Consider the following 11,957-nt stretch of genomic DNA (forward strand, 5'->3'; position numbering starts at 1 on the left):
TACCACTCCAAAGCACAGTTAGGAGCAGGTTGATAAGTGGGGCTTTGTAATTATCCTGTGAGTTTTTCCTCTCACCCCATTTGCCATGAGTTACCTTAGGAACAGGCTCACACACTGGAGCGAAGCATTTTCCCATGAAAAACTACCAACACCAGATTGTGTATGTTCTTAGGAAATTACTTGTTTTTACTTGTTTGGTTTTTTGACATTAAAAATCTGTAGTGTCTGAATTTTCCAGTATGAGAAACTTAATCTTATTGTACAAGAATTTTCCCAAGCCAGTAATAACATTTCTGAAAGAACCAGCCATGGAAAACATGTTTCTCAGCACTGCTCTCAGGACAAGAAATTTCCTAGGCAAATCTAAACCTCAACCAAAAAAAAACCCAAAAAACAACCAAACCCCAAAAAAGAAAAAAAAAAAGAAAAAAAAAATAAATTGAAGCCAAGGGTTTGGGATAGAGGGATGGCTGGAACTGCTGTTTAAGAGTGATAAATGAAAATTTAACGAGTTTCTGCCCCTAATAAGAGGATTTTTCTGCTTCAACCAGGACAAGCAACCATTGTGGTTTAGATTACAAAGGGTCATCTCACACTGGAATAAAACTATCAGTTTATAGGGGCTGGGCCATGCAAATCTACACACCACTATTCACCAGCTTTCCAGCTTGATGAGAAAGTCCAGGATGAGTTCCTGGTTGCCCAGAGAAGCTGTGGTGCACAGTCCCTGGAATTGTTCAAGGTCAAGCTGGGTGGGGCTTAGAGCAATCCAGTCTTGTGGAAGACGTCCCTGCCCATGGCAGGGGGTTGGAACTGGGTGATCTCTGCCTCCCTTCCAATCCAACCCAACCCACTCACGTGAAAAATACATTTTGCTGACAGAGTCATATCTGTCCATTCTCCTGTTGGAAAGGGAGACAGGAGTTTTGTCTCTGCTAAGGCTTGTGTGTGCAGTCAAAGCCCTTCTGTCAACAGGCACCCAGGAAATGAGCTGGCTGCTTCCCAACTAAACCATGCCAGATCCAATCCACCACCTTGCAGCCTCTTGGATTATTGCCTGTTTGAGCTGAGGGCACTCAGCTGGAGCAGGATCTGTGACCAGGGCTAGAGGAAGAAAGGAGTCACATCACCCTCGAGCCCTCCTTTGGGTTTGCCTTTGCTTCTGCCACCGTGCTTTGTACTCAGTGTGCCCCTTTCCATGGAGAGAGGACATCCCTCCTCTCCATCAGTGCATCCTCACTCTGATCATTCAGAGAAAGTTTGACTACACAAAGAGAAGAAAATTAAAAACAAATTAAAATAATTCATACCTACCAAGGACTGTGAAGAGCATTGACTTGATAAATACTGTTCACTAGTAACAGTAATTTTTTTTTTCAGGAAACAAATTAATTTAGAGCCAGTCTGATATAGATCCTTCTTCTCCCCTGTATTTATTGCTGCTGCTGCTCAGTCTTTCACTGTGATCTGTGGGCATGTTACAGGGCTGAGCGCTGCAATGAGCATGGCTGTCCTGGATTATTCACTTACCAAGGAGGATCTTTGTAACAGGAGGCCAAGGGCAATTCCAATCCCATTCTGAAAAGCTGCATTTCATTTTTTATTCAGGCATCCTTTGAGGAGCAGAGTTTCTCCACCATCTTAAGCTATTGCCTTAATCTAAAATGTTAATTCAATTTCTTTCCATGATTTTAGCACTTAAAGAAACTAGGGCAAAAAAAGCTTCATTTTCCTCCTGACCTTTTAACTTCACCAAATGAAAGTTGGGTGATCAGCAAAGGGATTTTAAGTCAATAATTGTTTTGTAGTGACTGTGTTTGTGAGCCAAACACTATCCCTGCCCTAATCCTTGCTCCCTGTATGGAGCAGAGTCATCTGCTATAGTCTTCTGGGTTTGGCTTCACAGCAGCCTTGCCAACAGGACAGAACTTGCAAACAAGGCAAGAGAGCAGTGATCCAAATAAAAATTGCAGAGACGAGGCTGCTCTGCTGGAGCCCCAGCAAGTTCTCTAAATGGGCTGTTGCTGAAATCCTGACCTTGTTTGCTCTTGGGCTGCCTGAGCTGCTGCCTACCCTGTAGCCAAGATTAATTAATTCTCATATTGATGTGTCGAGCAACTGCCGTGAAACCATAAAACAGGCAGAGAGCTGTCGGCATCCTGTAAAACTTGAGGAGGAGACAGGGAATCAACACGTAGGGATTTACAGAGGGGCATGCCAAGCTTGCACAGCTTTCATCTCAGGTTGTGTTGCCTGAAAAGAGGCAGATCAGGTACCTCATTCTGGGCTGTTACCTTGGGCAAGAGTTAATGGATTTACACAGGCAGAAAGCAGGCACAAGTGAAAGGACAGTAGCTGAGGAAACCAGATCCTTATGCCTTTGATGTCTCTTACACCAGGTAAGAAGCTGAACTGAGAAGGTTGCTTTTGGCAGACAGGTTTAGTTACAGTGATGGGCTGTAGGTTTAGATTTCCTTTTGGCCCCCAGTCTCCTCCCTGGCCCCATGTTGGTTTCCAGTTCTGTCACTTCACACAGTTGCAGTGATGTTGCTGGAGTCAGAACAGCTATTTTAGAGCAGCGTGGTCCATGCTCGTGGAGATGGAGGGGAAAGCAAAGCAGCTGTGCAAGAAGCAGCAAGGCTGGAAGGAGAGCTGGAAGGAGCTCCTGTGGCAGGAGCCTCCCATCTCCATCCCCCCAGAGAAGATCAGCCATGGGAGCTGTGCAGCACTTGGCTCTGCTGGGGTCAGGGTAGGTGGCTCGAGCCACGGTGGGGCTGTGACAAGGACCCACAGGCTGCCCACGAGGCCAACTCCACTTCCTTTCTGCTTCTGCAGGGCTGTTCTCTGCCTCCCTGGGAGGGGTCTGGCTCTTGCAACATCTCTGCACTTTCCAGCACAATGAGCCCCTGTCAGGAGCCTTCACTCCACTACCAAAGCACAGGGAAGCCACAGACAAGAACCGTGGTGTTGCAACACCATTGTGCTGTCACAAGTCATCTCAGCTAAAAATAAACTGCTGCTGAACAACCTTCAGACTCACTTTCACCAAATGCTGGAAGGAGGACGTCCATCAAGAGCACTAACTCAGGGCACAAATAACTCCAGAAACTCTGAGGAGTTTTATTTTTTTTGTCTCTCTTCTGAGAGTGAGTCCCCCAAGCCCTCTCCTGATCCTCAATCCTGATCAAGCACCCTGGAGCACCTGTGGCTTCTCCACAAGCTCTCCAAGTGAAGGCTTTTTTCCCTGCTCTCCTCCCTTCAGGGTTCTCATGGAGCCCCAGGAGGGCAAATCCCCATGTGAGGACAGGAACAACCCTCACCTTTGCTCTGAGCTGAGCTGAAGTGCCCTGTGAGCTTTGGTTCTTAGCTCTGTCCTGTTCTGTGGTGCCATGCAAGTTCTGCACAGCTCTGCAGGGAGAGGGGAGCCAGCCCTGCGGAAAACAAAAGCTGCCAACAAAGCCCATGGAGCTTCTTTGTTCTCTCTGAGCCAGGATTGCTCCATCCCCGGCTTCTGCTGGCACTGGCAGCAGTGCAAAGCCAGGCTCGTTGTCTCAGCTGATCTTGCTTCAATCTTAGCAGGTTATCTGGAGTTCAGCTCTCCCCTGCTGCCCCTGTGTGAGTGTTGTGTGATAGCTGCCCTGAGTCACAGCCACACATTGTCCTGTTGCTTGAAAAGCTGGGCTAGGCAGGCTCCTGTCAGCTCCTCACCTTTTAAAAGAAGCTGGAGAGAGTGGATCTGCCCCACGATGCTCCTGAGGACACTTTTGCCAAGTGGCTCTGTGCACATTAAACCCAGTCCCGCTGCAGCAGCTGCTTCCCTGTGACCAAGACAACAGCTCTGAGCTTCAGAGTGTGTCTATTTACACAACATCTTCCTTCCCTGCCCCACACACTTTCTTTCCATTATTTTCCAGCTCTGTGAGAAATACAAAGAGCCTGGAAATAAAAAGCTGGATCTTTTTTTCCCTCCCTCTCTCCCAAATGGAGAAGTGATCTGCAGCTCCAGGAGACCCACCAGCCTCTCCCACTGGGCTCCGTGGGAAGCCTTCGGTACCTCCTCCGTCCTACCATCCTACAGACCTGCCTAAGACACCAGGATGTGGCCTGGAAAGTTTTGGAATTTTGCCAATCTAAAACTAATGAGGGGGACAGCACAGCCCCTGCACCAACCCCAGCTCCAGCATGAGCTCATGAACCCCACTGGTGGCAGCAGAGACCCCAGTACCTCCCACCCTGCCTGCTTTGTTTCAAAATACCCACATGCTTAACCCACAGGGTCACTGAGCCATGCCCAGGGGGAAATTCCCCACCCATTTATCCTCCTGGTTTGCCTTTTGGCCTTTTTAGAAGACTTGGACCAAGTAAGGGGACAGGACATGGAGCTGGAGGGACACACTGCCCAGGCATAGGCAGTCCTGCTCCTTGGACAGGTGACATTCATCCTCACCTGGACCCTCTGGTGGGTGTCCTGTCCTCAAAGCTGGCTCCAGAATTATGGAATGGGGAGAGCTGGAAAATAAAATGCCCCTGGCTCTTCATCTGCCCTCATGGACCACACCCCTGTTACCAGCACAGAGCAGCAGTGGGACATGCAAGGGTGGGAGGTGCAGTGCTGGGAGATGCCCAAGGTTCAGCACAGGCACTCAGGAAGACATACACAACGTGTAAGTTGTGGGACCAAGCCATGGAAAGGTTTTGATTCAGAAATACAAAACTACTTCTAAGTTAGAGCAAATATATCTTCGATGCTCCTTCACCCAAGGGTTAAATTTTTAGACTAGCTCAGCATGACACCTCACTGGAACAGTGTTGAGTGAGGGCAGAGCATTTTCTAGTGCACAGATTTCTGCTGCAGGGCTTTGGGGCTGCCTCTGGGATCATTTGTTGTTTTGCCAAGAGAGTTCATCACCAGAGCCCCTCTCAGGGCTGCTTAGCAGGGAGCAGCACCATGCTGAGGAGTGTGAGCTGCCAGAACAGGGCCAGGCCAGCTCCAAACACTGCTCCAACCCAAATCCCAATTGGAGCAGCACAGGCATGAGCTGAGCCCATGTTAGCCAAATGAAAAGGAGCTTGAACTGGGGTCTAGTGAGTGGGAAGCACAGGATGCACTCCAGCTCCTCATAACAAACCTTATCAGCTTCAGCCCTGTGGAAAGGTTTGTGCTCACAGAAACTGCTGAAAAGCCCTAGGCACAGAAATCTCTGGGCAGATCACTGTGACCAGTATGGAATCATAGAATGGCTTGGCTTGGAAGAGACTTTAAAGATCATCTTGTTCCCTCCCCTGCCATGGGCAGGGACACCTTCCACTATCCCAGGTTGCTCCAAGCCCCATCCAGCCTGGTCTGGAACACTGCCAGGGATGAGGCAGCCACAGCTTTTTGGGAATTTGTGACAGGGCCTCACCACCCTCATAGAAAAAATTTCTTCCTATCATCCCACCTAAACCTACTCTTCTTCAGCTAAAGGCTTGGGTTTCTGTATTTTTTCCATCAGCCTGATTTTCTCTGTTTCTGCACAAATGCTTAACATTCTTCTGAGATGGCCTTTAAAATTTTTCCATTTTGAATAAAATCTGGAGGGTAAAAGAATAAAAGGAAATAAAAAAAAAAAAAGCTGCATGGAGTTAAAACAGACTAAATTGCCAGTATAGAGGGTTTGTGCTGATTCATTGTTACATTTGGCTCTTCCTTATGTCAATACCCCCTGTGCTTTTAAGGCTGCATTAAAAATATAAAAAGGGACCCAGACAAGGACAAGGACAGTTCAGGCCACACTTTGGTACTGATTAATTGGTCAAATATACAAAGCAGCTGCTTTAAAGTCCAGAATCAATATTTTCCCATCAGAGCACTGCACAAAACACAAACCAGAGAAATTGGGGAGGTTTTGACAGGATTTTCTTTGGAAAGTCCTTGCTGGGCTGAGGTGGCCTGGGAGGCTGAGCTGGCAAGGAGTCAAGGCTGCAGGAAGCCTTTATAGGACCTTTGTGCAGGGAAAAATCCAAGTCTTTTATGGATTTGCAGCTGTATGGGTCGAAGTGGAATTTGCTGGGCTACAACTGTTTTCCACTGGATCTACTGGGAGCTGTAGCTGCTATTCTGCAGGGTAAATTTGGTTATGTGGTGCCGTGAATTTCCTCACATGAAGAAAAAACATTTCCCTGCCTGGTTTATGTGTCCTGAGATATACAAGAAGGGGAAAGCCATGCCAGATGGTGCAGAGCAGATAGGAACCCCACGGTTTGCACCCCACGTTATCCTGCTGGCTGACTGCACTGCTGAATAAATGGTGCTGCAGGGATGATAACTTGGGATGCTGCTGCTTGGAGTGTAAATTACTGCTTTGTGAATGAAAGCAGCAAGGTCTGTTCATCAGCTATAACTTGCTCCTATTAGGATGAAAAAGCTCAAGCCAAGGAGCTTCTCTCCACAAAAGCAAAATTTGTGAAGTAATTCATGCCAGGGAGTCATTACATTTCTGATCAAAGAGTGTTTAAGATTAATAGAGGATCTCTCCATATACAACATGTAGATGCACATGAATACCGTGTCTCAACTGCTGTGTAGCTCCAGGAGATGGGAAGGTGGGGCAGCAGTAAGAAAAGCTGGAGTCATCCAGACAACACACAGAGAGCTGGCTTCTGAGGGGAAAAGAAAAGAAGAAAAGAAAAGAAGAAAAAAGAAAAGAAAAGAAAAGAAAAGAAAAGAAAAGAAAAGAAAAGAAAAGAAAAGAAAAGAAAAGAAAAGAAAAGAAAAGAAAAGAAAAGAAAAGAAAAGAAAAGAAAAGAAAAGAAAAGAAAAGAAAAGAAAAGAAAAGAGAGGAAGGAAGGAAGGAAGGAAGGAAGGAAGGAAGGAAGGAAGGAAGGAAGGAAGGAAGGAAGGAAGGAAGGAAGGAAGGAAGGAAGGAAGGAAGGAAGGAAGGAAGGAAGGAAGGAATGGCAGGGAGTTGAAATGAGTTGGTCTTTAAGGTATCTTCCAACCCAAATCATTCTACAAGAACTCTAAATAAACTCTAAATATCAAAAAAAGAAAGCTCTGAGGTGTGAAAAGGATGCTCACTGATGCACTGTTGGGCTGGATTTATCTTTTGTTTCTAGAGTCTCTCTTATTAGTTCAAATTGCAGATCAAGAGAAGTCCTTCAAAATGAAACTGGAGTGAACTCTAAGAGCAAATTCACTTGGCTGTGGCCTCCCAGGGTTTGCTTTTGCCTGGACACGTAGGGCCCGGCTCTCCAGCTGCTTCATCATCCCTGCCTGGGAGGGAAGGCACCACTGAGGCAGGGACAGAACAAATCCCTCCAGGCCACTGCTGCCCACCACAAACCACGACTGGAAATCGTTGTGAAGGTGATCCAGGGCAGGGAAGGCAGGAACAACCCCCAGATACTAAATATACCCCCAGATACTCCCCAAGAGAGCAGAGGAGCTCATCTCCCCAGCACCTCCTATTTATGCACCCTGCATCCCATAATTGCCTTGCTCAGAGCTTTAATCAGCCACAGCACAAACACAGGGGTGCAGAGAGCTGACGCCACAGGGAGGGAGCCTCACCCTGCTCAGGCTCCCTGATGGCTGTGTAGGGCAGCCTGTGGGAATCCAGGGCTTCCCTCTGGCTGCCCTGGGACCCTGGCAGGGATCAGGAACCCCCCTGGACAGAGCCCCCAGAGACACTGTCTGTGATCTCTGGCCATGGAAAAGAGTTTTCAATCTTACAGCATGAATTACAAGCTCTGTTTGATATAAGTAATAATTAAGTGTGGCATGGGTGCAAAAGTAAAATTTTAGGATTCTAGATTAGGGGTCCAAAGGGGACAAGATGGAGGAAATTGGGTGTGCCTTGTCCTTTTTCTCCTTCTTCATGCCCTCCATGTTTCACTGTGGTGTTGGCATTTTTCTGTTGGTTCAGGTTGGGGACACACTGTCCAACGTAGGTGACAGATATTGGCACGTTATTGTAAATCCAGCCCAGGGAGTTTCTGGTATTTAATGTTTGTAACATCCCACTGAGGGCAGAGCCCCACACGCTGCCCTGCAGGACAGAGCTGGGCAGGGCAGCAGAACATGTTAGAGATCAACAGAATAAACAACCTGGAAACCAGCACAGACCAATTATGGCTTCTGCTTTGGCAGCGGGGCAGAAAGACAGAGACTTTCTACAACCTCAGAATCATCAATACCACAGATTCTGACAGTAGCCAACACCTTTGTGTGTGGCAGGGGGGAAGAGTGGTGACCCCTTCTCAGATCCAGGCCCCCGTGGCAGTTTTTGGATGCTGCAGGGGTGCCAGCACAGCCCTGGAAACATCTACTCCACACCCCAACCTCGGCATCTCAGGGCAATGGCTGCACCCACCCAGCTGGAAACTCCCTGTGTGGCATCACCTGGTTTAGGGCCACATCCAGAATTTGGGCATGTAAACCTGAGGAGGGCAGCCATGAATTGTGCTCCTGAAGACCCCATCCCTCCTGGTCTGCAGAGGGGAGGGAAATGAGGCACTAGGCATGCACAAATGAGTGGTGTTAGGGCTCATTTCAGGATGGAATGAGCCTCTGGGATACCCTCACCTCACACCCCAGGCCCCAGGGCACACTGGGGAGCATCCAGGATGCTGTGGAGGGGCAGAATATCCCAGGAGAGATTTAACTGGTGTGATTTAACCCAGAAACGTGCTGGGGGCTGCAGCTCTATCCCCCTGGCACAGTGAAATAGAGCCCTTAGTCAGCCCTGAGGAATGCTTGGGAAGGCAGTGGGGAGGCTGAGCCTGCCTCACTCACAGGGCCAGGATGGAAACCCCAAACTGGAAACAGAGTTTGGAGATGCCCAGTGGGTCAGGAGATTCCTGGTGTGCCAGGAAGTGGAAGGGTGAAGTAGAAAAAGCTCTGATAAGAAGGGCCATGTAACCAGAACAAATATTGAGTGATTCAGCAGCAACTGACCCAGGAAGGAGTAAAGGGCACTCCTTGCCATGTTTGGCTTGTCAGCTGGGATGGTGCAACAGCCCCAGACAGGGGAAGCAGCAAAGGCAGCGAGTGGGCAGCTCCTCCTCACTGCACACCTGCTTGGCTTCTGAAGCTGGGACCCAAAAAACCATCTCTGTGTCAGGACTGGCTGGTGAGACCCCAGCAGTGTGAAAGGCCTTGTTCCCCCAGCCTGTCAGCTGAAGAAGAGATCTGGAATAGGTGAAGTCGAGTTTTCAAGGTTGTTTATTCTTTTTTATCTTCAATATTCTCTCTCTGGCCTGCCGAGGCCTGCCTAGCACAGAACCATCGCAGTCTGACCGGCGTCTCGGGCGGTGTTTGCCTTTTATATCAAAAGTTATGTATTGTCTGTTTATAACAAAGCACCAATATCTAACACCTATGTTGGACAGTGTGTCCCTATCTAAAACCAATAGAAAAGTGTCACCATCACAGCAAGACATGGAGGACAAGAAGAAGGAAGAAAAGGCTAGGACACACCATATTCCTCCATCTTGTACCCCTGAATTACATTCTAAAAAACCCTAAAATTCTACTTTTCCACCCTGTGTCAATTCACCTATGACACTCAAACCTTTTTGTCTTGTAATTCCTCATATAGAGTTGGCAGCCTCTCCCACGGGCTAAAATCAAAGCCACGGGTGTTTTTGACTTCTTGCCAAGGTCCCTGAGTCCCTGCCAGGGTCTGGAGACATCCAGGGCAGCCAGAGGGATGTCCTGGACTCCAGCATCTCTGGACTTCTCTCAGCTGAAAAGATTCCTGTTTCTGTGGTAGGCTTGGGTCTCCACCCCACAGGGATGGCAACAGCCCTTGGTATCAGCTGCCAGGCAGGCAGCCAGGACTAACAGCTGAGCTGTTTTCTGCGTGTGCTGGTGGGCAAACACTGCCACAGCCCATAATCCTGCACCAGGGATGCTGCAAGAAACACAATCCCCTCCCAGGCAATGCCTTGCCAAGAGGCAACTAAATGTCCCCACAGCCTCAGAGAGCAGGTCTGACTTTAGCCCTCATTTCAGTGCCAGGATCCACCCCCACAATGTTCACACCACCTCAGCCCTGGGCTTGGCAGCTGGGGCAGTGCCCAGCATGGCTCTTGCCTTTCTTAATCCCAAAATCCCTGCAGCAGGTAGTCAGGAGAGACCCCACTCACTCTCCTCCCCTGGGATGCACTGGAGGGGCCACACAATGTGCTCAGGCTTTGGGAAGCTGATGGTGTTTCAGGTCACAGACAGGGTTTCCATTGCCATCACCAGGAACACAGGTCTGGAGTCCAAGTTGAGCACCCACCTTCAGGAATTCAGCAATGTAAGAAAATAAACAGGAAAATACCAACCCAACTCCAGCATCGCCCAAAAACATGACCCAAAGTTTACTTCTGGAAATCCAGGCTCTCACCCCATATCTAATCCACGGGTGTGCTTCCTGCTGGTTCCACCCTCTTACCCTGGGCATGGCTGATCTTCCAAATACCCACCTGGGAGACAGATCCTCACCTTTCAAGCAGAGACAGATGCCAGCTGGGGGTCTCTGGCATGCAGGACCCCCATGGTCTGAGCCCTTTTGCTCTTGGGCTATCACAAATGGGCCATGGCTCAGAGGAAGGCTGGCAGGACATCTCTGGTACTTGTGGAAAACTGGCAAAGTTCATGGGAAAAACAGGCAACAAAAATGGTGGTGGATCCTATGGGGAAGAGTAGGAACAACTCCCTATGCTCAGAATCTCTTTCCATGGAAAAAAGAGTGTCTGGCCCCACTACTGTGCTGAGCAAGGGGAAGCACTGCCCTCCCCACCAGTGATGGGGAGGTGGCCATGCCACCCCCAAAAGTGACATTGAAACCAAGGGCAACACTGCTCACACCACAGCAAAGACATCCCTACCCTGCTGGGCAGAGCTGTGCTCACTTACACCACCTCCATGTGCTGACTGAGCGCCAGAGCAGCTCAGCAAGCCGGGTGAATGAACAACAAATAACCCCCCCCAAAACAAAACACAGGCTCAGAGAATGATAAAATCAACTTTTCAGAGGTCACATTGGTCATGTTTCCTTGGTACAATGCTGCTCCTCCCCAAATAGGGAGCAGGACCATGCAGTGGAGGATCACAGACGGGCAAAAAGACAAAAGGAGGAGGATGAGTAAGACAGTGCACAGATCCTGCAGGTACAGAGAGGTGTGCCTGTGGGCTGGCTTGGCTGAGCATGGATTTGCAAAGACTTGTCCAGTGATTGACCAACCTGCACGTGCCAAGGTGCAGCTGAACATGGCCAGATGGAAAGTCCCTCAAAGACCTGCAGTTACTGGCTAAGAATTAGGAGGGAAATAACCCAACAGATTTTACTGCTGCTGGAGAGCACAGTCCATGGGACAAAAATGCTTCCCCATCAGCATAAGGGAAATATCATTGGGGTTGGAGCAACCTGGTCTAGCAGAAGGTGTCCTTGCCCATGGCAGGGGATTTGAACATGATCCTCAAGGTCCCTTCCAACCCAAACCATTCTGGGATTCCATGCGAACACGAAATGTTTGTCACAGGCTTCTCGTCACAGGCACTTGCTGCTAATTTAACTCTACATCAAGGCTCTGTGCTCCACCTGCAGTGTCCCTGGCCCTTGAGAACCCAGGTAGCAAATCACCAGGGACCTGCCAAGAAAGCCAATAGCTTTGGCTGCCCCTCCAGAGCCTGGTGAAGAGCTGCTGCCATGTCACAGCACCCTGAGTGCCCAGCACGGCTCCGGACACCACGGACACTTTCCCTGCCCACGCCCTAGCACGGAGGTGCAAGAGCTGTGGCTCATTGCATCATCCCCACTCCACCTCCATGGGCCAGGTCTCCATCAGCCCCAAACCTGACAGCTTTCCCTGGGGGATCTTCACCAGCTGGGGCTTCACCAGCTGGCCCCAGCCAGCCAATGCTTGCCCCATGTCCCAGAAAATACGCAATATTTCAAATCATTTCCTGGTCACAGGGCATGACA

The sequence above is a fragment of the Lonchura striata genome, chromosome 5 (genome assembly GCF_050655825.1).
Source record: "Lonchura striata isolate lonStrDom1 chromosome 5, ASM5065582v1, whole genome shotgun sequence".
Classification (NCBI taxonomy): domain Eukaryota; kingdom Metazoa; phylum Chordata; class Aves; order Passeriformes; family Estrildidae; genus Lonchura; species Lonchura striata.